Source organism: Aquarana catesbeiana, linkage group LG01 (genome assembly GCF_042186555.1).
Source record: "Aquarana catesbeiana isolate 2022-GZ linkage group LG01, ASM4218655v1, whole genome shotgun sequence".
Lineage (NCBI taxonomy): Eukaryota > Metazoa > Chordata > Amphibia > Anura > Ranidae > Aquarana > Aquarana catesbeiana.
In genome coordinates, this window is record NC_133324.1 from 880299223 (window position 1) to 880326568 (window position 27346).

The 27346-nt window shown below is 44.1% G+C and overlaps 1 protein-coding gene across 2 annotated transcripts in view; it reads left to right on the forward strand.

Annotated features, from left to right (window-relative positions):
* LOC141117680 (TBC1 domain family member 14-like) overlaps positions 1 to 27346 on the forward strand; it is a 234523-nt gene that overhangs the window by 190271 nt on the left and 16906 nt on the right. Inside the window, exon 1 of one of the 2 annotated variants that reach the window (XR_012237200.1) lies at positions 7105 to 8221. The exons of the other annotated variant lie outside the window; for it this stretch is intronic. The gene's annotated coding sequence lies outside the window, so the exon portion shown is untranslated. Of the gene's footprint in view, positions 1 to 7104; positions 8222 to 27346 lie in introns of those variants that run through there. 2 annotated transcript variants of the gene reach the window in all.

Consider the following 27346-nt stretch of genomic DNA (forward strand, 5'->3'; position numbering starts at 1 on the left):
AACCCTTTCTCCCATTCTAATTTTCAGAAAAAGATAGCGACCATCCCTATCCTCACATCTTTCTAATAACGTGAACCTAGTCCTTCTTGAGAACCCAATTGCGACCCCTTTAGCTCTCTTGATAGGGGAGTCGCTGTAGAACCAGTTAGGGAAGCACTTAGAGAATAATCTAATGTGTGAGTCTTGTGAAAGGTTGGTCTCTTGAAGGAACACTACATCTGCCTTAAGTTGTTCTAATTCTCGCAAGATTTTATGACGTTTAAGGGGGGAGTTCAGCCCTTTAACATTATAGGTAAAACATGAAAACTCTGTCAATTAGCTATGCATATTGCTGCTCACTAGATTCACAACTTATGTTTTGCACTCTTTCCTTTGATATCTGCCGGACCTTTCCCACTCTCCATACCTCCCAAACCTCCCTCCACCCCAATCCCCCTTCCCCCACCCCCCCCATACCCCCCCCATTCTCCCCACCTGCCCAAATCTAGCAGTGTGTCTACTGCCCAGAGATATTGCTTCTCTCGGCATGCGACCGGCCAGACCCTTGGGGTGTGACTCTGATGACGGATTGCCTCGGTCGCCATGCTCCCCCTCCCCTAGATAGAGAGAAAGGGGGGGGAGGAACATCGCAAGCGGGCGCTCATACGGCCGCCTGTCCCCACATCTGGTGCCCCCCCCCCTCCCACCCACGCACCTCCCCAGCCCCCAACCCTCCCTCCCCCAAGGTTTCCAGGTGTCTGAACGTCAACCGTGCTTTTCACCAGTTATTTGAATATGGTTGGAACAGGGATGTCTAAGTCATTGCAGAAATCCTGCATATTATCTATATATTTCAATCTGCTTGTTCTACCCGCTTTCACTACAATCAGTGAAGTTGGAAATCCCCAGCTATATTTCATATTTGCCTTTCTCAGTTCTTCCAGCAGGGGTCGCAACTGCCTTCTCCAGGCCAAAGTCTCAGCCGAGATGTCGGCAAAAAACTGGATTTCAACCCCCTCAAATTTTACTGGTTGAGCTTTCCTAAGATTACTCCATACTCTTGCTTTATCTTCATAATGGTGGAACCTTATAATTATATCCCTGGGTTTGTCCTCACTGACATTTGGGGGTTTCCTTAATCTGTGAACCCTGTCAATCTTCAGTTCGTCGTCTGGATTTCGGTCCAGAATCGGGTTGAAGATAGCTTTCATTTTAGCGTACAAATCTTCACCTCGTTGTTCTGGGAGGGCACGCAGCCTCAAATTTTGTCTGCGATTCTGGTTTTCTTGCGCTTCTAGTTTGTAACAAATATCCCGTTGGGCTAGTTGTAGGTCTTTTACCTGTTGTTTTAGGGTGACTATTTCTCTGCTCTGCTTATCTGAGGCCTCCTCTGCTGATTCTACTCGCTTCAGCAGATGGCCCATGTCGGTTCTAACATTGTGAATTTCTGTTCTAATTACCAATTCCAGTTTGGCGAACATTTCTAGAAGCTCTATCTTAGTTAGTGGTATTTCCCTGTTGGAGTCATCCATCATATTTGGGGTTCCACTTTCTCCCCTAGTTGATCCCCCGTTCGCCCCTTGGCTCTTCACTTTTTCTTTCTTCTTTTCTTTCCCACTTTGCTGATTGTTATCTTGAGCTGGATTTTTTGGGCTTCCCTGGTTTGTCTCCTTCAGGTACTTCTGAATAGAGCTAGTGTTCAGGCTCTCTCTAGGTTGCTTCACCTCCGCTCCCCTTTGAGGGCGCCCTCGCATGTTTGTTTCCTTCTATCTCTGCTTTTCCCTCCCTCCACTTGCCTCCTCTAGTCCCTCTCACTCCACTCCCTACTATTGAATTCCTTGTACTCCTCACTGTATGCCTGAGGCGGGGGGGGGGGGGGGGGTCAAAAGGGAGACAGGAGGTGAAGCCGTCCCTCAGTCCTTCTTTTTTTTTTTTTTTTTTTTTTATATAGCAACAGAGATCTACGATTTATACAGTCTCTCCTGGGTTAATACCTTTCTGCTGATTTTGGGCCTTTAATTACACCGAACCCATCAGACCCTGTTGTTGTATATGGTTCCACCATTACATCTTTATAAGATTCCTTCCCGATCCACGGTTTCCACAGTATTATTACATTTACTTGCCTGAGTTCGCCGGAGATCCCTCATAAGCTTACCAACTCAGGTTAGACCCGGTGTCCCTGGAGATTGTGGATGCTTTCCTCGGTTGCTGAGTGTCCTTCGATCCCTCCGTGCTCAGCGCATGGGATCCTTTCCTCATCCGACCTTCCAGGGGTTAATGGTGTATCGTTGGGGGGGAAGTATTAGGATGCGGGGCCGTCCGGGATCCTTCTAGAGAAGCCGGTGTGTTCCCACATCGATCCGAAGGGGCTGGGGGGAGCGTGGGGGCGAAAGCACCACGTGGGTCTCGGCGGTCCGAGGCGTACCGACCAACGCCGCCGCCACTACTCTGAATGCGGCTCGATGTCAGCTCCACCTCGCAGGCAGCTTCGTTCGTCTGAGCTGCTCCGCCGCCCACTTCCTCGGCTCCGTCATCAGGCCCCTCCCCCACTACGTGTGCGTCACATCGCGCACCTGGCCCCCTCCGAAGTACATTCCTTATGTACAGTCCTACTCCAGGTCTTGGTAGAGGATCATTCTCTCTGTTTGGAACTTGAAGATCCAGGCATTGGATTGACAAAGGGCTCTGTACCTGGGGTGTTGCACAGCTAAAGATTGGTGGTTCGGAATCTAGAAAGGTTGAATTTTTCCTTTCAGGTATTGGAGGATAACCACTGATGCCAATTTCTCCCTTTTGGTTTGAGGGTGGCTACAGTTCAGTGGACTTGGCCTCCACAGGAAAGTATACTGCCCATAAATCTGTTGGGAGCTTTTGGCCAGTACGCCTTTCTCTGGATTGTGGTACAAACCAGTTGTAGGTTCCATCCGGAAAAGCCTCTGCAGGGGCATTAATATCAACCACCAGGGCGGCACTAGGAGTCATGTGGCTCAGGAAGGTGAACCAAATTCTGTCTGGGACCACAGAAGTACTGTCTCTGTCGTCGGTGCATAGAATAGTGGCAGGGGGAACTCTGCAGAAGAATCTACTGGATTCCAAGTTCTACAACAAGTTGGGACGGGTTGTGTCCGGGAAGAGGGTCCCACTGGCAATAGGGGTAGATGCACTGGTAACGCCTTAGGGACCAGTTCTCCCTTTTTTGATGCTTTCCCTCTGTTTCGACTTCTGTCACATCTTTTGCGAAGAATCCGGAAGGGGGTAACACTGATATTTGTTAGTGTACCAAGCCCTCCTGGGCTACTTCTGCTGACATAGCGAATCTTGCAGGGGTCGCTCCCGGGACACTCCCATCCCAGCGGGACCTAATGGTCTTGATTCCTGTATCTCAGCATGGTTGAGCCCCTGGAAGCCAGCTTCGGGGAACTTCAATGAGAGGATTTGGAAATATTTTTTTGGATGGGGTGAAGCCAGGAAGTGGCAGAAATATTTGAGTGGGAGATTTTTTTTTCTTTCTCCAATCGGTAGGGAAAAGGAAATTGGCCTTAAGTAACGTTAAGGGTCAGGGTTCATCCCTATACGTTTTTTTTACATTTTTTTTTTTTTTTTTTGCATAGGGCTGTTTCTCACTCCTTGATTCATACTTCATACAGCGTGTAATGTAGACAGTCCCACCTGTCAGGACATTCGTGTGTCCTTGGGACTAGAATTCAATCTTAAATATCCTTGCAGATGCCACTTTTTGAACCAATCGGGAAATTCTGTTAGTACCTTATCTCGGAAGGTGGCTTCTTTGGTTGCTATTACTTCACTATGTGGAGTGTCCGAGTTGGTGGCTCTTTCATGCAAGGAACTGATTTTGTTCTTGCATCATGTTAAGGTGATGTTGCATCCTCATCCATTTTTTGCCTAGAATAATGTCTAGTTTTCACTTAAATCAAGACAATGGGGGTTATTTACAAAAGGCAAATCCACTTTGCACTACAAAGTACACTTTCAACAGTAGATCTGAGGGGGACATGCAAGGAAAATAAATAACAGCATTTTAGCTTGCACATGATTGGATGATAAAATCAACAGAGCTTCCCCTCATTTCAGATCTTCCCATCAGATCTACAGCAACTGCACTTGCAGTGCAAAGTGGATTTGCCTTTCGTAAATAACCCCGAATGTCTTGTCTTCTTTTCTAATCCTCAGTTGGCAGGATTTAGATCACTGCATACTCTGGAGGTAAATCTGGTGGTCAGAATTACTTGATTTGTCAGTACAGGTCAGGAATCCTGGTTTGTGCTTCCAATATGGGCAGGAGGCATCCAAGTTAAGTATTTTCATTTGGATTTGCCTGTTAATTATTCCAGCATATGACTTGAAAGGACAAGGTCCACCAAAACTTCTTTGTTTCTTTTTTTTCTTTTTTATTATTATTTATTTATTTTTTTGGTAAAAGCGTTGTGGGGGCATCTTGGGCCATCCGCCATCAGGTGTTAGTGGCTCGGGATTTAAGGTCATTACATGGTATTTTGTTGATACATTCACAGAATTTTACCAGATAGGTATCAAACCCACTGAGAATACTGCTTCGGCTGCAGTATGTTTTGGGTGGTAGAAGGAGTCCTTGTCAGGGGGCAGCTTCTGTGATTGGGGTACAGTAAGCAGACAGTATCTCTAGAGAGGCAAGGGTCCAAAGATATATATCCAACACTGAGGGCTGCACTCAGAAAAGAGGAGCAAACTCTGAAACAAAATAAGACAGAAGAGAGGTGCCTCTAAGTGCAGAATTGGTAGCTGTTTATTTCCCCAAACAAGATTAAAAACATTTTACAAAATCTAACGAATTAAAAAGCGTGTAGTCCTTGATACTGCAAATGGTCATGCAGGCGGATGGGTCCCTGGCATGTAAAGACTCTCACAATTGTGTTCTGTGCTGTACCAAAAACAGAGCTACCGGTAAGCTGATGAATGGGTACACACACCGAGTTCATGATGGATGGAGATCCCGGAAGTGATGTCAGAAGTGAGAGACGGGAGCCAGCATGAACAGGATGTAGTCATCAGTAAGGGACGCGTTTCGGAACATTAGTAGGTTCCTTGAAAAATTAATTATTAAGGCACTTTTTTGGGAGGGATTTATTTCTGTTAACTTTTTTTTTTCACGTTTTTATATGGTTTGAAATATAGCTCCAATTTTGAATTTGTTACAAGGAATTTTGCCAAAAACCGTTGCAGGGTTCTACATCCTCTCACTTGAATTGAAGTTTACATATGGATTCCTCTCACATCCTGCTTCCTGGGTGCCAAGATCATTTACGATAGATAGATAGTCCTATCTATCTATCTATCTATTTATTTTTTTTGGTCACAATAAGGGCTCGTGCACAGGGAAGTACAGTTTGCTGCATCCAGTTTAATTTATGCAGAACTGAGTATTGCACACTGGTCCATTTTTGGTTTGTAGCTTTCAGCGGCATAAACCAAAACTAGAAAAATCTGCATTAACGGTCCTGCATATAGAGGGAATTTTATGCTGTACGCATGGAAACATTTGTGCTAATGTTTATGTGCTGTGACATTATGAAAGGCAAGGTGATTGATGGATGTTATGTTTCACCTCGCATGCGTTCATTTTGCAGGGAACTCAGGTGGAATCTGGTTTGGGTTTTACCAGCCACCTTGGCAGGGTTGGTTCAGGATCAGATTTTGCAGTCCACTTGTGTCCACCAACAGGTGGAAGCAGGACTAGAGCAAAGAATTGCTTTTGGCCTGGGACTCAGGAGGCCATACCTGGAGAGAGCTACTGATGTGATGTCTGCTTTGTGAGAGACAGGAAAAGGTTTGCATTATCTTGGTTTTGTGGGTGACTGGGAGAAGCCCTTCACCTGTGAGGTAGGACCCTGAACTGTTTAGTTAGTGCCTTGATGGAGAGGATTTATTTTTGGTTTTGTCTATTTGATTTTCATGCAACCTTTTAAAAAATAAAACTGGTCATACTTCAGATTTTAAGACAACCTGCCATTTGGACTACCCTTTTTCCCCAGTGAGGGTGATCCCCATTGAGCTAATTAAATTAAGCCGGGGTGTCCAAACTTTTTTCAAACAGGGCAAAATTTGATGAAGTGAACATGCGTGAGGGCCGACCATTTTGCCTGACATTCTTTGAACCATTAAAATTCAGTCTAATGCCCCGTACACACGGTCGGATTTTCCGACGGAAAATGTGTGATAGGACTTTGTTGTCGGAAATTCCAACCGTGTGTGGGCTCCATCACACATTTTCCATCGGATTTTCCGACACACAAAGTTTGAGAGCAGGATATAAAATTTTCCGACAACAAAATCCGTTGTCGGAATTTCCGATCGTGTGTACACAAATCCGAAGCACAAAGTGCCACGCATGCTCGGAATAAATAAAGAGATGAAAGCTATTGGCTACTGCCCCGTTTATAGACCCGACGTACGTGTTTTTTTACGTCACCGCGTTCAGAATGATTTTCCGACAACTTTGTGTGACCGTGTGTATGCAAGACAAGTTTGAGCCAACATCCGTCAGAAAAAATCCTAGGATTTTGTTGTCGGAATGTCCGAACAATGTCCGACCGTGTGTACGGGGCATAAGTGTGTTCGTCCGAGCACTAATACACTGCCCAACAAGAATTCTCTTGCCTTTGTGGCTGTGTGTGGTGAAGAGATGAGCTTGGATGTGTTATTTGGATATACCGTATTTATCGGCATATAACACGCACCTTCACTTTAAGAGGGAAGTTTCAGGAAAAAAATTAAATAACGGTGAAACAAAAAAAGGGCTGCCCATCAGTGCAGCCCGATGGTTGGCCGCCCATCAGTGCAGCCTGATGGTTGGCCGCCCATCAGTGCAGCCTGATGGTTGGCCGCCCATCAGTGCAGCCTGATGGGTGGCCGCCCATCAGTGCAGCCTGATGGGTGGCCGCCCATCAGTGCAGCCTGATGGGTGGCCGCCCATCAGTGCAGCCTGATGGGTGGCCGCCCATCAGTGCAGCCTGATGGGTGGCCGCCCATCAGTGCAGCCTGATGGGTGGCCGCCCATGAGTGCAGCCTGATCCATGCCCATCTGCAGCCTCACCGTTGCCATGAGTGCAGCCTGATCCATGCCCATCTGCAGCCTCACCGTTGCCATGAGTGCAGCCTGATCCATGCCCATCTGCAGCCTCACCGTTGCCATGAGTGCAGCCTGATCCATGCCCCTCTGCAGCCTCACCGTTGCCATGAGTGCAGCCTGATCCATGCCCATCTGCAGCCTCGGAGGGGACAGGGAGGGTGGTGGGACAAGCGCCAACAGATTACATACAGGAGAAACTCCTGTTTTCTCGGCGGCCTCTTTAATACAAAGTCCCGCTTCCTATAATGGACAGAACAGTCGTCCAATGGCAACGCAGGAGACGGCTCTTCCTATTACAGAGGCTCTGACAAAAAAAACTGGAAGCTGATTGGTTTCTATGCAGAGCTGCACCATATTCTGCACTCTCCAGTTTTAGTAAACAAACCCCATAGTTGATAAACTGATTTTTCTTAGGCTAATGTAAAATTTCAGCTGGTTTGCTTGACATGATTTTAACGTATTACTGGTAGCAATGTTTTTGTGTTTTTTTATTTTTTAATTTTTTTTTTAACTTTTAATTTAAATATCTGGTAAACTGAGTGCAATGAGTCTTTCCCTTTTTTTTTTTTTTTTTTTTCCTAAACATATTGGTTCAGTTTATTTTATTGTATAACCCCCGCCTATTGGTGTTGTACCACATGTCATGGCACTGGAGCTGGCTTTGAACTTTGACTTGCAGTCGGTCAGTGTTTATCGGTCCCGGGGCTGCAGGTCACCCACTTCTACTCCTGCTCCAGGTCTTTTTACCTGCACTCTATAAATACACGGAGTGACTGTAACCTGAGCAGTAGAAGCGGAGTTGTGACTATGTGGGTGTGTTGTGTAGAAGTGACCCTGCCGGTCAGCCCTCTGAGTACTGCTGTGCAGTATGTGCCCTTCCCTGTTGACACAGCAACTACAAGAGTAAAGCACAGCTCACTGACTCAGTCCCCTGCTGGAACTTCCTGATAACCGGGGAACATGGAGCTACTACTTCCCCAGTAAAACTCTCTTCTTCAAATGTGTTTTCTCAAAATATGACCCTCCAAACTTCTGAGAAGACCATCTTCTAGGACGAATGTCTACAATTCTATAAATCATGGCTGCTCCTCCCTTACTCCTCCTAGTAGATCGGTATGTATCAAGGTGCTTTCTGTAGCAAAACATTCCGGGGTTTGGTTTTCCCCAGCTCTTACGGCTGTATTGTTTGCAGGGGACTTTTCTCTGCACAGTTTATGGCAATCTTTTAGTTTTTCAGAATTGTGTTTTCTTGTAGATAAAATATAACTTCTTATTCCACAAAGCTAGAGCAGAGATTTGTTTTCTATTCAATCTATTCTGCTTTTTTTTTTTTTTAAGAGGTGTTCACATGTCTTGTTCTATCACATCTCTAAATTTCAGGATAGTGGGCAGACCTATAAAAATCAATGCGTTACTCCTGATTTTGATTGATTTTTTTTTTTTTATTCCTTCTCACCATAACCTGTATGGTTTATACGGTTTTGTTGAGTTCCATGCCCTGCTCTATAAAAGCCATGGTTTCCATACACTGCACTGATGATGGCCAAATAACCTGTATGCAGTCTGGAATGTACGGCTCTATAATATTCTGCCCATGTTTGCAATTATACACCAGCTATTCTGGATGTGCATTTGGCTGGTGAGGCATAAAGCATTGATTTGCATGGCTCTGCTCACTGTCCAAAAATGAGGAATAATTCTGAGGACATGAGACATGTAAATATATTCTGTTTTTGAGAAGGCTTTACTGCGTTTCGCATTGATTAAATTGAAGGCTTTTTGATTGATTTTTATGATATTTTACGGTCTTTCATGGACGAGCTGATGGTGTAGAAATGTAGCCCAAAAAATATGAAGGGGTCTAAGAGCCTTTTCACACTGCCAGCGCCCGGGCCTCGGCGGTTAAGAGCCCTTTACCATCATTTTTGTGGCGCTTTTCGTGCGTTAACGGGGCACTTTTAACCCCTGATAGCGGGCAGGGGCGCTTTAGGAGCGGTGTATACACCGCTCTTAAAGCGCCTCAAAGAAACTGCTTGCAGGACTTTTTTTGACCTCCTGCCAGCGCAGCGCCAAAGCCTGGGATTGCAGATGAAGCTTTTTACAGGAGCTATTTTTAGCACTAAAGCGCCTGAAAAACGTCTCCAGTGTGAAAGGGGTCTAAGGCTTCATGTACACAGGACGTTCTTGCAACCTCTCCTGAACAATTTAACTTGACAGATGGTAACCGACGTTTAAAACGTCCATTTTTTGCTGCATTTACATGCCGCGTTTGCGTTTTAGAAGCGTTAAAAAAAAAAAAAGAAAAACGTCTGTAAATGAAACGCGAGTTACCGCGTTTTAGATGCGCTTGCATCTTGAAATGCCTGTAAACTCAGCTTCTGAACGCATTTTTTTTTGCGTTCCAAAAAATTCCTCTGTATCGATAAGATGAAACGGAGGAGATTTCAGGAGCAGCTGAAAAAAAAGCCCAGTCCATTTAGCAGCAGCAGCAGTGTACAATGAGGCCTTATGGTGTGCTGGGTTTCATAAACCACTTGGCTCATATTTAAAACATGTAATATCTTTTGTATGTTCTAGTGCTATTTTAAAGCCGGGGTTTCAGATGTTCAAAACAAAGGGTCAGTTTAGTGTCTTTCAGCTTTTAGGGGGGCCAGACTCTGGCCAGGGGGAGGAATAGTGCCCCATCGTCTGTGTCAGTGGGAGGAATAGAATGCCCCAGGACCAGATAAAGGCAAGCAAAGGGCTGATACTGGCCTCCGGGCCACAGTTTGGAGACCACTGATTTAAAGGATTGAATTGGATTGCCTTGGCATTTTGGGATAAACTGACTGATGATGCAGCTTACACTTTTTTTTTGTATGTAGCTCTGTGAATGCAGGCCATGGCTGAATATTGCTTTTTAACATGCAGAAAAATGTATCTGGTGTAACTAAGCCTTTAAAGAGGAAGTAAACCCTGGTGGGTTCCTCTTTATTTCCCTGCAAAGGCAAAGCATAATGGGCTACTATGCATCGCATAGTAGCCCATTATGTCACTTGCCTAACATCGAAGCCCGCAATGTCTCCGTTGTCCCCACGAGCAGGGTGCGTCCATCTTTGCCCCTCTTCCTTCCGGGGCCGCAAACTCTGGCTCTGTGACTGGCCAGGGTTGCATGACCCCTATTAGAAACGACACGCTGTGCCCTTTCTAAAGGGCGCATGGGCCAATGTCATCGGCGCTTGTCTTTTTGGTAAATATCTCCTCAATATCTCCTCAACCGTTATAGGCTTACCTGTAGGTAAAAGTGGTTGTACAGGGTGTACAACCACTTTAACCACTTGCCTACAGGGCACTTACACCCCCTTCCTGCCCAAGCCATTTTCCAGCTTTCAGGGCTGTCGCACTTTGAATGACAATTGCGCAGTCATGCTATACTGTACCCAAACTATTTTTTTATCATTTTCTTCGCACAAATAGAGCTTTCTTTTGGTGGTATTTAATCACTGCTGTTTTTTTTTATTTTTTACAAAAAAAAAAAAAAAGACCAAAAAGTTTTAAAATAAAATGTTTTTTACTTTTTTTTTTTTTTTCTGTCCATAAATTATGTAACTAAGTAATTTTTAGCCTTCACTGATGGGCACTGATAGGCTGAACTGGTGGGCTTTGAGGTGGCACTCATGGGCACCGATGAGGCGGCACATATGGGCACTGATTAGGTGGCACTGATGAGGAGGCACTAATATGCCGCACTTATGGGCACTGATAGGTGGCACTGATAGGTACTGATGGGCCATTGATGGGTGGCACTGATGGACATTGACAGCCGTGATGGGCAGTACTGATGGACGGCACTGATTGCTAGCACTGACTTGCATTGCTAATGGGCACTGATTGCTGGCACTGGTGGGCACTGATTTGTGACACTGTTTTGCAATATTGTAATCAGGACACTGATGATCAGTGCCCTGATTACATTCCTATAAGTCCCCCTACGTGGAGATGCCGCTGATCGGCTCTCCTCGCCGCACACTCTGTCAGTGTGAGGCGAGGAGCGCCGATTACTGGCACTTCCTTGTTTACATGTGACCGGCTGTGATTGGCTTCGCCACACATGTGCCATAGCCTTTCTCTGGGCCCCCGAAGATTCACGTCATACGCGAATACAGCCATGCCCGTTCGCTGGGACCGCGCACGTGCCTGCGCACATGCACAGAACGTTTCGGCACACAGCCAGCTTATTTAAGCTGTGTATGCCAAACATGCGGTGCTTCCAGAAGGCAGCTGTGGGACACAGAGCAGACTCTGTACCAGGCATTTGCAGTGGTTCATTTCTCCTTACCCGGGTCACCAGGTGTTACTTGGCAGGATTGTTGCATAGGGGCTTGGTGAGCCCTATTAAAGGGTCTCTTCTGAGGTGTGTTAATACTACACCCAGGTACTCTTTTTGTGGCTAGTAGATGTCTTCAAAAAGACCAGAGGCTTCCAGGCAATCTGAGCCGCTGCAGCTATCTGGAATTGTGCCTACAGTCAACGCTGTTGCTTCACCCTTTATCACCAAGGATGAACTGTCCTCGGCCCTAGCTGGGATAGAGCACAGGACTGCTGGCATGATTGTCTCCATCCCGCAGGGTGCAAAGAAGCGTGACCAATCCTCCTCCCCGGAGCCTCCTAGTTTGGAGCAGGAATGGTTTGAGGAATGGGACAGAGCTAAAAGCTCAGGATTCTGTGGAGGGCCTGGCGGATGAGTCTGCTTCTGGACAAGAAGATAACCAGTTGATGTCTGTCTCTCAGTCGCAGAGGCTTTTGATCCTGGCTCTTGCTGAAATGGTTTGTTCTGCCTTTAAAGTTGCCTCTTGCAGAGGTTACTGAGCCCCCTGGTCCTCTTTGGGGTCCCTGAGGCCTCTTCAGGCCGCACAGGCTTTCCCCTTACACCCTCTGTTGGAACAGGCGGTGTATGCTGATTGGGAACATCCTGGCAGGCTTTTTGTTCCTCCTAAAGAGGTTTTCCCTTTTATATCCCATGGATGAAACATTCATTAAGAAGTGGAGCATGCCAGCCGTAGATGCAGCACTCTCTTCCTTAAACAAGAACTTAACTTGTCTGGTAGATAACTCACAGGGCTTGAAAGACCCTGTTGACAAGAAATAGGAGTCATTATTAAAGGCTTTCTTTTCTTTGGCCAGTTCAGATATTCGGCCAGCTGTTGCAGCAATCGGTATCTGCCAGTCCATAAAGGATCAGGTCAGACGGCCTGACAGGCCTAACTGGGAGGATGATCTGGCTGAAAATAAGACAGATATTCCTTGAGCACTGTGTATTGCTGTTGACGCCTTAAAGGATTCAATACAGCAGGTTTCTCGTTTTGGCTCTCTTGTCTGTACATATGCGCAGACTTTTGTGGCTTAAGAACTGGTCAGCCGAGCTTCCTTGTAAAAAGTTATTGGCAGGTGTCCCCTTTCATAGGGAACGTTTATTTGGTGATCAGGGACTGCTTCCTCAAGTGTCTGTCTCAGCGCCAAGGCAGTTCCGCCGCCAACAGGGCACTAGAGCCAGGGGCAAGCCGCAAGGCCAAGGCCAGAAAAAGCCCTGGGTCCAAAACTCTAAACCCAGCACCAAGCCCTACTTTTGAGGGGACGCCCCCACTCTATCAGGTGGGGGGGGGGGGGGCTGCTGCACTTTGTGGATATTTGGAGAACAATAGTTCTGGACGAGTGGGTCACCTCAGCTATATCCCACGGTTAGAAACTGGAGTTGCCGGGGGCTCCCCCTCAGAGGTTTCTAAGATACAGCGTTCCTTTGGATTCCCCAAAAAGAGACTTATTGCTTCAGGCACTACATCATTTAGTGCATCAATGAGTGATTGTAGAGGTTCCTGTGTCTGAAAAAGGCACAGGGTTTTACTGGAAACTGTTTACAGTTCAAAACCCAAACTGGGGATACAAGGCCCATTTTGGACCTAAGGTCCCCAAACCAGTATCTTCTGATCCAGTCCTTTCGGATGGAGTCTGTCCGCTCAGTAGTAGCCTCACTCCAAATGGAAGACTTTCTAGCCTCCATCCATGTAAAAGACGCATATTTACACGTACCTATCTTTCAGCCTCATCAGAGGTTCCTGCGATTTGCAGTAGAGGAACGTCCTTTTCATTTTGTGGCTCTACCCTTCGGCTTGCTACAGCTCCCCGGGTGTTCACAAAGGTCTTGCACCACTGGGTCTTTTAAGGGCCCAAGGGATTTTGGTGCTTGGGTATCTGGATGACCTCCTGCTCAGAGATCACTCACTACAGGCTCTAGAACAGAGCATAACATGCACAGTGTGGTATTTGGAAAGCTTAGGCTGGATCATAAATACCGAAAAGTCAACCTTGAGACCAGCTCAAAGTCTGATCTTGGATACGGTCCAAGCAAGGGTATTCTTGCCACCCTGAAGTATCAGGTGCGTTGGATAAGGGGCACCAGACAACCCTCCATTCGGCTCTGTATGAGTCTTCTAGGGAGGATGGTGTCCTATGCCCAGTTCCATTCCAGACCTTTACAACAAAACCTCTTGTTGGCTTGGAACAGAAGAGTCAAGCCCTGGATTATCCAATGTTCTTATCTTCTTGGACACACTTAAGCCTAAACTGGTGGTTGCAGGATCAGAACCTGCGAAAGGGAAAATCTCTCCTTTTGGTAACTTGGAGAGTACTGAATATAGATGCCAGGCTCTCAGGCTGGGGAGCGACCCTAGAGGGTCTCACAGCTCAGGGGAAATTGATCAAGGACAGAACAGATCCTGCCCATCAATGTCCTGGAGTTACGGGCAGTACGTCTTGCCCTATGGTCCTGGACGGTGGAGCTTCAGGATTGTCCTATCAGGGTTCAGTCTGACAATGCCACTGCAGTGGCCTATATAAACCACCAAGGCGGTACCAGGAGTAGTTCAGCTCTGGAGGTGAACCACATACTAGCCTGGGCAGAGGAACATGTGCCAATTCTATCGGCAGTCCATATCCCGGGAGTAGAGAACTGGAAGGCAGACTATCTCAGCTGCCAGCAGATCTGCCTGGAGGAATGGTCCCTACACCCAGGGGTGTTCCAGGAAATTTGCCAGTGTTGGGTATGTCCAGAGGTTGACCTATTGGGATCCTGATTCAACAACAGGCTACAGCAGTTTGTGTCCCGAACAAATGATCCTCTGGAAATCAGGGCAGATGCTCTGGTAGTTCCATGGAGCCAGTACTCTCTGGTTTATGCTTTCCCTCTGATCCCTCTCCTTCCACATTTGTTGCGCAAGATTCAGAGAGAGGGGGTTCCAGTCATTCTGGTGGCACCAGCCTGGCCCAGAAGGCCCTGGTTCCCAGAGATTGCGAGACTGACAATAGATGGGTCATGGACACGTCCATGTCTCCCTGATCTACCGTCTCGAGGTCCTATATTCCACCCCAATTTACAGTCTCTAAATTTGACAGCATAGCTATTGAAGCCAGGGTGTTAAAGGACCGCGGCATCTCGGGACCAGTGGTGTCTACCCTAGTGGATGCTAGAAAAGCTGTCACTAGGAAGAACTATCATAAGGTCTGGAAGACTTATAGTACTTGGTGTGAAGCCAGAAAGTGTCATCCTTGGAAATAAGGAAAGGATTTTTACAGGTAAGTATGGCTAAAAAAATCCTATTTTTTTTTTTTTTTTTTTGAACAGTGGAGCATATGTTATTCCAAAGTAAGTGGATGATCAATAGCAGGCAATTTAATCATGTGCTTTACAAAAATTCAGTGATGCTGTGGTTAAACCTGGACAACCACCAAAAACAAGGTGCTGGCTGAGTCTGCACTTTCCTCTCTCCCTCTTTTCCATTAACCTGAACAAATATTCCTATTTATGGAGCAATCTACTGTGAGAAGTGCTGGAGGGCGGTAGGATTATGCCAGCATGGCTGACCATCTATCTATGTCAGTCTCATGCACGCTGTACGTTGTTACAGCTGCTCCTAGGGGTGTCTGGCGTTCATTTTTTTTTTTTTTCTTGCCTTTAAACTCCCCTGCATGTTGCCTATGTGTTCATGCACACACAGACTTTATACAGCGTTTAGAGGCAGGAAAAAAATTCCCACTGCCATGGTGTCCAGGAGCCGCAGAGTTTTGGCAGAAAAACTTGACACTGCTAAATGTGCCTTAATGCTAGGTGCGTTTAGCAGTTCTGCATTTATTCATTTCAATAGCCAGAATAAATGTAAAATTCTGGCCAATGAAATAAATGCCCAAATGCTGCTAAATTGGTTTGAAACAACGCAGCTTAGGTGAGGTTTTTGATGCTGATTTTCTCCTGTCAGGAGAAACCGTGTTTTACAATACACCACTGTGCATGAGGCCTAAAGACAATTACCAAACATACATTAACTAAAGTATAATGTCTTATCTTGCTAGAACTATTATCTGCTGCTTGACTGAACAGCGCTTGGTGCAAGGTTCACTGTGATTGGAGTTCACATCTTGGAGCTCACAAACTGACCACCTACAGCTGGTTCCTAACTTTTTTTCATCCTGCTACCAGCTTCTAGATTAAATATTTTTTAAAATTCTGTTAAAAGAAAACTCATTCAAAACACTGGACTGAGAAGGCTTATGTGCTGTGTACTCGTTCTGTACCTGGGTACTTGATCCTGAAACTAAGGACTGATTTTACACAGACTTCAGCTTATATAAGAGCAGTGTCCCTTTAAGCAAGCTGCTAGCAGGCTTTCAACAAGCTTCAAAAAGTGCTGAAGCCTGCTAGCAGCTGGCTTAAAGTGACAGTCAGTGACAGTAAACCCCATTCTTGAAATTTGACCTCAGCACATCTATCTGTAGTGTTTACTTATCCATCTCCAAAGCTGTAAGTGCCGTTTCTCTCCGGTGCTCTGTTCCTCTGATATCAGCAGCATTACTTCTGACAAGTTCTCTGACATCTGAGATAACAGCAGCTGAAAATTTGTGTCGGATGTGCATAGAGGGAGATTAGCAGGGAGCTTCTCTATTCAGAATACAGCTCTGCAAGTTCCTTTGTTCCTCTGCCTATATGGAGAGGGGTAGGGGTGTCCCTTTCCTCATCTCTTTTCATCTCTCACACAGTGTAAGTGCAGACTCCCCACCCACTGCTGAAAGAGGAAGAAATATTTATAACAGGATCTTAATGTTTCAAAGAGTATAGAAAGGGGAAGACAGCAGATATACATGCAAAACTTATGTAGGATGTTTTGTTTAATCTCTGTGTATCATCTGAGGCTGATCACTTCACTGGGTATATGTGAGGATTTGCAACCAATTTAAAATCTCTGTTCAACATTTACAGACTGGAGTTGAGTGGTACTTTAAAAGCTTTAAAAAGGTTCTAAACCTCAGAAAAAAATCTTTAAAAAAACCCTGTAAGACAAAGGCATAATGAGCTAGTACGCATCGCATACTAGCTCATTATGAAATACTTGCCTTAGAACAAAGCTGTTGCAGCGGCGCCTGCACACCGCTGACACGGCCGACATCTTTCCCGCAGTTTCTTTCGAGTTTGCGGACTCTGGCGCTGTGTTTGGCCGGAAACGTGATGACGTCGCTCCCACGCATGTGGGCAGGACCCCCACCATTCACAGCATGGGGCTCAGAAGGAATGGCACCCATGGTCGTTCCTTTAGAATGCAAGCGCCAGTGATGTCGCTGGCTCAATGCAATGTAAATATCTCCTAAACTGTACACATTTAAGAGATATTTACACTACCTATAGGTAAGCCTTATTATAGGCTTACCTATTGGGAAATGTCTGCAGAGGAAGTTTACGTCCTCTTTTAACAAAGCTTGCTGAAAGCTCTGCAAATGCTTTGTCAAAGACTTGCTGTTCACACTGCTCTTATAAAAGCTGAAGCCCGTGTGAAACAGGACTTAAGCTGGTAATACACCATACAGTTTTCTTCAAATTTCTTTAGATTTACCTTCATCTATGTAGCGCAAGGTCTTACCTGATTGCATACAAATTGAAAGTGTTTAGGTTTGACCTCCTCCATATAGTTATCTGACTTTGGTAAATCTAAAATTAAATCGTATAATGTATGGGTAGCCTAAGATGTAGAACATTAGAGCTGTTCACACCAGTGCAATTCAGGTACAGTAAAGAAAATCCTCCTTGGGGTATATTTTAACTATATATTTTAATTGATTTTAACAAGATACATTTGATATATAAGGTTCAGTGGTAATGCAGGCAAACTGCAATTAAAAATGCTATGTCCGTTCAGTGTGAAGCGCCCGCCTGGAAGTTGGGGTTGTCCTGGTTTATACTGAAATTGCTTTATACCTCTTTATATCCCAGCTCCTTTTTTATACCAATTGCAGAATCTGTACACCAATTTTTTTTCATTGGTTACCCAATATGCCATTATGCATGCTTTTGATGTTTTATCGAGGTTGTAAACCTCCGGGGAAAAAAAATTCCAAAAAAACCCTCTGCAAGACAGAGGCATAATGAGTAAATATGCATCACATACTTGCTCATTATGAAATACCTTAGAACAATGTCCTACAGTGCCTCCCGCTCTCTGCTCCCAAGGCCGACATCTTCCCTGGAGTTATTTCTGGGTTCACGGGCTCTGGCGCTGTGATTGGCCGGAGCCTCAATGACATCACTCCCATGCCTTCGCGCGGGTGCCGCCAGTCACGGCACGGGTCCTGAAGAAACGGCACGAGCGGGCCTTTCCTTCAGGTGATTAAATCGGCGGCAGCATATATAGAAAATATCTCCTAAACGGTGCAAGTTTTGGAGATTTTTTTTTTTTTAAATATTATATTTATTGAAACCCACAACAGGTGAAAACAGGTAACTGCATCCATTATGTGAAATCGGGTACACCATCAAACAGTGAATCAACATAAAGATCATAAAACAATCAAATAATAAGGTAGATATTCTAAACAGAATCTCTATTGATAATGGTAAGATGGTTTAATGCAAGTGTATTCATTGTTAGCTATTTATCAAAAAAAAGGTTAAAAATCAATAATGGGGTAAGATCCAAGTTCTCCTTTACCCATTTTCTCTTATTTCTCTTATTTTCTCTTATTCAATAAAACAAACAATTAGAAGAGATAAGAAGGGCGAGAGACGGGAGAAAAGGAGGGGGAGTGGAAGGAAGGGGGTCAGGGTGGCATTGGCTCCGGACGATCAAGAACAACAGGTCATGGAGCTCATTCATGACATTATGTTCCAAAAAAGGCTGTACCCTCTGCAGAAAGGATAAACTGATTCCAAAGCCCCCAAGTTTTAGAGTATTTTTCTTGTTGCGCAGTAATGACTGGATTCTCCATTCGATTAATATCCTCCGCTTCATGGAGCCAGTCAGCTGTAGTTGGTGGTGATTGTTTCTTCCATTGGAGTTGGATATTAGGACTTTGCAGCATTCAAGAGATGACGTACGATGGATTTTTTTATATAGTTTGGCTGAGATAGTAGAGACGTGCAACAGGAAAAAGGCAGGATCACCAGGAATCTTGCATTCTGTGAATTTTTAGGTTATGTCTCTGTCACCCAAAAATAGATCAATTTAGGACCAGAATACGTGGAGCAACATCCCTCTATCCCCTCAGCTTCTCCAGCAGCGGTCAGTAGTGGCAGGGTAGTACTTGTGTAAGGCTGGATTCACACCTATGCATTTTTAGTGCTTTTTGCATTTTGCAGATTTGCACTACAGAACGTGTTCCATAGGAAACCATGTTAAATTCACTGTAGTGCAAAAAGCACTAAAAATGCATAGGTGTGAATCCAGAGGTGAGAGGTTAAGATACCACCTTGTTAAAATTTTTTATAATTGGTCTCTTGGATTTTTGTACAGACCAAGGATTTTAGCGAGAATCTGAGAGTATGTTGCAGGGAGGCAGGTGAAAATTTACGTTGCAGTTCCATTTCCCATTTGTCTACAAACAGTAAGTATGGTTGTGTGGTCATGCAATTCAATAGGGGGTATGTTTTGGATAGAACTTGTGTAAGGGTGCCACCTTTTGGAGCAATATTCCTCAAAGGTCATCAGTGGACGATCAAAGCCTTGCGGCTTAGGCAAGGTATGGAGGAAATGTCGCAATTGAAGTGTTGTCCAAAAGGGCAGTTGAAAGGGGCCCGTAGCATTCCCTAGCACATCTATGCAAGGCCATTGTCTCCTCGTTAAAAAATGGGATGCCTGAACTCTACCCAATCGTTGCATTGTTTGAAGCGTACGGGGGGGGCAAGACCAGGGGGGAATCGTGGGTTTCCCAGAATAGGGAGCAACGGGGAATCTGGGGAGGAGAGAGAATACTGTCTGCTAACCTGTGAGCTTATCTGGAGTGTCGTCCCCAGTAGAGGGTGAGATTTGAAAGACTGAGTTATATGGTCGCAACACCATAGAGCTCCCTTCAGCGGAATGTTAGTTTGAGCCTGCTCTATCTGTACCCATAACTTAGAGCAGCTGTGATGGCACCAATCAATAATCCTACCAAGGTGAATTGCTTGATAGTATTGCCGTATATCTGGAAGGGCTAGGCCGCCATATTGTTTGGGTACGGACAGCAATGGAGGCATGTGTGGTTTTTTTTTTTTTTTTTTTTTTTTTTATGTGCCCATACAAACTTAATGAAGAGGGAATGGACCTGTTTTAAAATGGGCAAGGTATTTTAACTGGCAAGGCTTGAAATAAGTAGAGGAATTTTGGTAGGATGCACGTTTTTAGTAGGTTGCATCTGCCAAACCAGTAGGCTCTTATGCCAGGAATCTAACAGACTACGGGTGCTAGCCAGTAGAAGAGGGAAATTGAGTGCAAATGTGCTGCAATATTTGCAATAATGTAAGTACCTAAATACTTTAAAACTGTGTCCGTCCATTTAAAACTAAAACTCGACTTCAACGCTGATAGTCGGGGAAGGGGTATCCCTATCCCCATTGCTTCCAATTTCTAAAGTTTATTTTTAGGTTGGAAAGAGATCCATAGAGTTCGAATTCAAAGTAAATTTGGGAGTGATATGGTAGGGTTCGTCAGAGAAAAAAAATAAGTCGTCCGCATATGCCGAAATTTTATATTGGGTGTCTCCAATAAATAGACCCTGAATATCCAGGTTCATATGGATTTTACAAAGAAATGGTTCAAGGACAGAGCAAATAATGGGGGAGAGTGGGTACCCCTGTCTGGTCCCATTTGTAATGCGGAAAGGCTCGGACAGGACTCCGTTGGTTTTAACTTGAGCTGTAGGGTTGGAGTAAAGTCTTGTAAAGTCTTGTAATCCAGTTAATGGTAGTGTCCCCAATGACACGAAGGACAGAGAACATATATTGCCAATTCACACGGTCAAACTCCTTCTCCGCATCTGTACTAAGAAAGACACAGGGTGTGCGGGTGGAGCTGGTAGCATGGAGAAGGTTGAGAACTGTAGTCGTGTTATCCCTTGCCTCTCTGGTGGGGACAAAGCCCACTTGGTCCAAGTAGACTAATTCTTGGAAGTGTCACGATAAACGTGTTGCGAGGATCTTGGTGAACAATTTAAGGTCAATGTTCAGGAGAGAAATGAGCCTTTAACTGCCCCACGAGGATGGGTCTTTTCCTCCCTTATGGGTGATAGAGATAGGCGCTCTCAAAGTGTCTCTAGGGAGGACGGCAACTGTTCCAAGGTCATTGAACAGGTTCAACATGTGAGGGCCCAGGATCGGGAGCATGGTACTGTAATATTGAAGAGTAAAACCGTCTGGGCCTGGGGCCTTTCCTGGTTTAATCAAATGGCTTGTTGTAGCTCCTCTGGCTTCATTGGGGTATCAAGCTCTTTGCGGAGTTTGATCAAAAGCTCAGGGATCTGGTTTAGGAGATATTTACAGTACCTACAGGTAAGCCTTTACTATAGGTTTACCTGTAGGTACAATTAAAGAGGAAGACTTTACTTCCGCTTTAATGCTATACCATTTTAATTGGGTTTTAATAATACTTGTTTTTTATGTAAGGCTTTTTTCTTAGCCTCTATGCTTGCAGCAGTGATTTGACAAGGCTTGCGTAATCCACTCTGGTGAAGTTCAGCCTTTCAGGAAGTGAGAACTGTCATCCATTATTGCTGGTTGTAGAGTTTACTCTCGGTCACAGGAAAGGTGAAGCCTTTTCATTAAAGGGGTGGATAGAGTACAGATTATTACTGGCTGGAAACATTGCTTGAACTAGTAATCGTTCTATAATTAGGAACTTTTAAATTGTACTTTTGTTTTTAGGTGTTAGTTTGATTTTTAAAACTGTTCTTCTTTAAAAGATGTCGAATATAAATGTCTTTGTAAACCTAAATATTCCCATATAAAAGTAGCAATGACACCATCACTGGGCTATTGAATAGTGACAACCCCCATCAGTTTATATTTTGCTCTCTGTGTCCTATTGGGTGGATTTCCTTTACTTTTTGCCCTGAAGATGCAAAAGGAAGCTGCAAGAGGAAATCTCTACAAAGTGAGGGAAGTGCTTTGTTGTTACCAGAACAGGTGTTATCCTTGGAAGATTAAAGCAGCCTGCAGATGACTCAATTTTCTTTCCTTCATCCATGGGCTTTTTCCTTCCACAAAGTTTAAACTGCATTTGGCCCCCTTCTCCTCCCAAATAATAAGGTTTTAGGACTTGTTTAAAAATAGAGGTTTCATGGACCTTATACACACAGATTGTAAACTGTATGGTCAACTTCACATGGGGTGGGGGTTCTTCACCTTTTGGCCGTAGTCCTTAATGGGCTTCTGAAGGCATGTCTGTCAGCTGACTGTCCCTTTTTTAAAGCGGTAGTAAACACCATAAACATGAAGAAAATAATTCCTCCTGCAATGTGTTATGTGCTAGTATGCATCTTACCTTAAAATCAAGCCCTCCAGCGGCACGGTACGCTGACAGGGCTTCCATGTTCACTCGGTCTTCCTTCTGCTCTGGCAAGCTTCAGGCCTTTGTTTGGACGAGCTGCGATGACATCACCCCCAGGCATGTGTGCGGGAGTCGCTGTTCACGTTGCAGGGTTTTGAAGTAATGGCACGGGCATGCCATTCCATCAAAGCACGTGCACCAGTAATGTCGCCGGCCCATTCCCAAGTAAATCTCCCCTAAACCGTGCATGTTTAGGAGCTATTTACAGTACCGATTGGTAAGCCTTATCATAGGCTTGCCTATGAGTAAAAATCATCCATGGGGAGTTTACTACCACTTTAAGACCAGGCCTTTTTAGAATCAGGACGTTCTGGTCCCCGATGAGCTCTATGGTAAGCCGGTGGAATCACCAGATTCAAATTTGGGTTCTCTGGATGGATCACTTTTACAGTATAGAGAATCGCCTGCAGATTAAAACCAATACCGGGTTTCCCTTCAGGTAGGGCAGAATAGCAGCTGCATGCCGTTGTTAATCCTGTTTTTTTTTTTTTTTTTTTCTGAAAATGTCCAGATCGGGTGATCAACGTCTCCGAAAAGCTTGCAAGTCTCCCCAAACCTCTTTTCTTTCTTAGTATGGGTTATTTTAAATGTATTTATCGCCTCAATCACTAAAATGTAGGGCTGCAACTAACGATTATTTTCATAATCGATTAGTTGGTCGATTATTGTTTCGATTAATCGGTTAATAACCTTAAAAAAAAGTGTGGTGTATAATTTAGTTAGTATGTAAAGTTTAAAAAAAAACAATGTATTCTTAAATATCTCTATGCAGTGGTAAATATAAACAACCAACTATATGGTTAGGGAGCAAAATATTAAATCCACTCTGAGAATAACAGACAGAAGAGATATACTATATATACACTATTAGAAGAGAAATACAGTTTTTTGGCCAATTTGTTGCAAAAACGAATTACATGCTTTTCTGCAGCTTCTCCGTTGAAGTATATTGAACCAAAAAAGCACCGTTTTGCGTTAAAAAAAAAAAAGTCCCTGACCCTTTCCAAATATGCAGCGGCTGAAAAAAAGTATAGTTGTGAAAGTGTCCCATAGAAAACCATGTTAAATGAATTGTAGTGTGTTTCTGCAAAAAGCACCAAAAAACACAAAGATGTAATACAGGTCTAAAATGTTTAGTAACATAATGGGGTTAAAAAAAACTAAAATGAGCCCTTTTATAGTACAAAAAAAGCAAATGATCACTACTGTAAGGGGTTCATTTTTTTACTGTAGAACTGTGAAAGTAATATTTACAGTAGCGATTATTTGCTCTTTTTGTACTATAAAGGGCTAATTTTATTATTTTTAACCCCATTATGTTACTGGCCGATTAATCGATTATGAAAATAGTAATCGATTAATTTCATAATCGATTAGTTGTCGATTAATCGATTAGTTGTTTCAGCCCTACTAAAATGTCATATACATTTAAACAATTTAAGGAAATTTCTTAATTTTTAGTATTTCTAAATGTGCATCTTTCTTTAAAATACTTTACTTCCACTGTCACACGGACATTCAGTGGTGACTACAAGTGGCTGTTTAAGCAGCCATGACCCAACGGTTGTTGCTATCAGGGATTTTGCACTTAGAAATGTCATGCAGCCATTGCTGGCGTGAATGCGTGTAAACAGGAAGTGGATGCTGATAATCTGCTGATACAACAAAAAGACCAATCTTTATTAGAGAAAGAAGGCAATTGGTAACACGGTGCTTTAAGAAATGTTACTCAGCATCTGCTGACTCTTTTCGGTATTAAGTGTCGACTAATCTGATCAGGTTCCATAGATTAACCACCTCTACGTCATTCAAAGCCTTCCCCACACTTGCTGACAATTGCTGACCTCCGAACTGTTCCGGTACCTCCAAGTGAATCATTTTTATACTTCATACATTGCTAACACTTTCCTACTCGCCCAAGACCCACATGAGAGAGGGCTTATATAAACCATATTTGTTCAGATCCTGAATAAACCTGACTCACCCCCCCCCCCCCCCCCCCCCCGAAGCCGTATTATAGACCGACATTTGGCCCAACACAGTCGTCATTTTTGAATACAGTGGCACTGGAAACTAGTTAAAGGTACTCACACGCTTGCACCTGGTCCCTGCCAGGATCACAAAATATGTACCCTCTTACTCTCCAGCCTGCTTTCATAGCTTTAGGGATCCTGGTATGCATCTGCACACCTGGTGGACCGGTACAGTAGCACAAGAATTCTGGAAATCCATATTCCTTATGCTGTACAGCAAATCTGGAACCCCTGGGTGACATGCTGTTTCACTGCGGACTTCAAAGAATCCTTGGTGACTGAGTATGCTAACAGCATTTGTGCCCTCTTCTCTCCCCCCCCCCCCCATCTTATCTCTTCCTTTTTCTATTCTTTTTTTACTCACTATTCTCCCCCCCCCCCCCAAACTCCTGTGCTTTACTAATATGTTTTGATTGTTAGGCGTTGGCTAGTTTTTTTGTTTTTCATTTTAGATGTTGCATCTGAACCTCCTTGAACTGGTCTATTTTATATTACTGATGCCATTTTTTTTTAAATGATAGAAAAGATATTTGGTATGCCCTGTTTACACTAGAGTGTTTGTTTTTCTCCTGCATCTCTGCAATGCATGAGAGTGGAAATTGTTCTCTGATTATCATTTAATCTCTATGGTGCCAATTCACATCAATGCAGCATGGTGCAGGTGCTTCCATTGGTGAGGCATGGTGAATTTTTGACCCCATAGACAATGGGAACACTTGGAAAACACATGTACGTTTTTAATGCTGGTCCCTATGAATCCTGGGCGCTCCCAGGACCACATCCACCGGCTTCAGGATAAAGAGCAGGAGTAAACCGAGGCACATCCATACTAAATGAAACTGGTTGCTTCTGGATTCAGACTCTATTGCCTGACAGGTACAGCCAGGCAAGCATGTAATGGAGCAGATCTCGGCTCGGTTTGATGCTCTGGAGGGCAAGTGAGACATAGGGGTCTATTAGACACCTGGTGTCTCCATAAAGAGACATGAGTGGCTGGGGGCGCAACGTTTATGGCAGGTGATCCGAACTGTAAGCCGGACCTTCAGAGCACATGCGCCGGTGAAGTCATTGGCTGCATGCACTCTGAATATCTCCTAAACTGCACTCCTACAGGGCAAGCCTATAATAAAAGGCTTACCAGTTCTACTGGTAAGCCTTTTATTATAGGCTTGCCTAGGTACAAGTGGTGTAACAGAGTTTACTACCACTTTAAATAAAAAATAAATAATTCTAATGTGGTGGGGTGTGGGTAGTTGTGTGGGTTTTTTTTTTTTTTTTTTTTATTGAATGGTAAACACAGGTTTCTGAATGACAGTCCCTGTCTCTCTGCTCACTGAAGACCAAGAACCAAGCAATCTGTGTTCTTTGCTCAATTTTCAGTCCTCGAGGCAGTGAGGGACAGATGCAGCATTCACTTACCCGATTTAGGATTGTTCATTTGAAATGCCAACTTTTTTTTTTTTGTTTTTCTTTTACAATTACTCTAAAGGCATTCATTTAAAAATAATAAACCTGTTATACTTGCCTGCTCTGTGCAATTGTTTTGCACAGAGCAGCCCCGATCCTCTTGTTTTTGGGTCCCCTGCCAGCTGTCCTGGCTCCTCCCTTCCTCCGAGTGCCCCCCCAATAGCAAGCCTTTTACTATGGGGGCTCCTGAGCTGTGCTTCTGTGAATAGACCTGTCACCTTGTCCATTTACACAAGGTGGAGCCTGAGCATGGCTCGGCTCCACTTCCCACTCTCCCCTCATTGGCTCACTGGCTTTGATTAGCTGTGTGAGCCAATGAGGGTAGAGAGATCTGGGAGAGCTGCTGCGCTCATGCACACCACTGGATCAAGATGGGGCAGATATAAGGTGGGGCGGGGGAGTCAGAGCTGCATCCAGAAGGTTTTTTACATGCATAGAAAGTAGACCTGGCTTTAGAACCACTTTTAAATTGGACCTAAATTCCACCTTAAAAAATAGGCAGAAAAATCACTGTAGCATTACACGTGCACAACAATTATTTAGTTTTGACACATGATTTATTAACCAGTGACTTTTTTTGAAAGGTAAATCATTAAAAATTTTGCTTCCCTATATTGTTCAGTGTTATACTCGGTGTTGCTGTTGCATGCATAGAACAAACTTCATCTTTCTTGTCTACAGTGAAAAGGTCACCGAGCTGTGCTCTTGACCGTTAGACTTTCACCCCATTTACTGTTTTTCTTTTTTTACCAATATCCATATTATTCTGCCTCTTGTAGATAACTTGGCCAATGGCTGTTGCATTTAGTGTCCATATAAGGTTTTATTACCTTTTGTGACAAACTCCAATTGTTGGCCTATGTTCATGATGGAGAACATTTAATTTTGGGAGTGCCTGCTTTGCTCAAGTCAAGGTTGGTAAGGGGTTCATTTACCAGAGGAGGAGGAGTTACCCAGTGACTGAATTAAAATACATCTGGTACTGTCCCTAATGAAAGGCTCCTTCAATGCTGTAACACTGCAGATCGTCAATCACTAGTGAGAGAGCTGTAAAGCCTTGCTTCTCTGGGCAGTGATAGAGCAGAGCTTAGGAGAAGGTAAGGTGAGCCTTTGGAATTCTGTCACCTGCAAGGTGTCACCGTTCATCTAATGTGACCTAGGCTTAATTTTCAGATTGTGTGGTGTGAACTTCTGTTTACTATAAAGCACATCCCTTGTGTGCAGTAAAAGCAGACTCTGGTATTTACATAGACCATAGCAATAGAGATTTAATGGCCAGCTTCACAATCTTTCACTCATCCCCCTGAAGTCTGCGCACATACATGCCACACCTCCCACAATGCAGTGCTCCATGCCCGAGCAAACTATGACTTGTCCTTCCATTGCCATGTGGTGAAGGGGTAATGGCTGTACCTAGTTCTGTTACATACAGTAGATTCTTAAAAGAGCTGCAGTAGTGAATAAAAAAGGGTGACCACTAAATCAAACAGTAGGCCAAGTTGCTGCAGGGTGCATCTGATGTTGCTACAGACCAGATCAGGCAGCAGTGTAATGTCTACATAACGGACAGGCACCACATGGTGACTTTTCTGTGGTTGGATACATTGCTGTGTCTTAAAAAAAAAAAAAAAAAAAAAAAAGTATTATACAGGATTTTTGTGCAGCGCTTTACAACAACACAGGGAAGACAGTACAGATTCCATGAGAGAGAGAGAGAGAGAGAGAGAGAGAGATTTATATATAGAGATTTATATATATATATATATAGAGAGAGAGAGAGAGTTTTATATATATATATATATAGAGAGAGAGAGAGAGAGTTTTATATATATATATAAATATATATATGAGAGAGAGAGAGT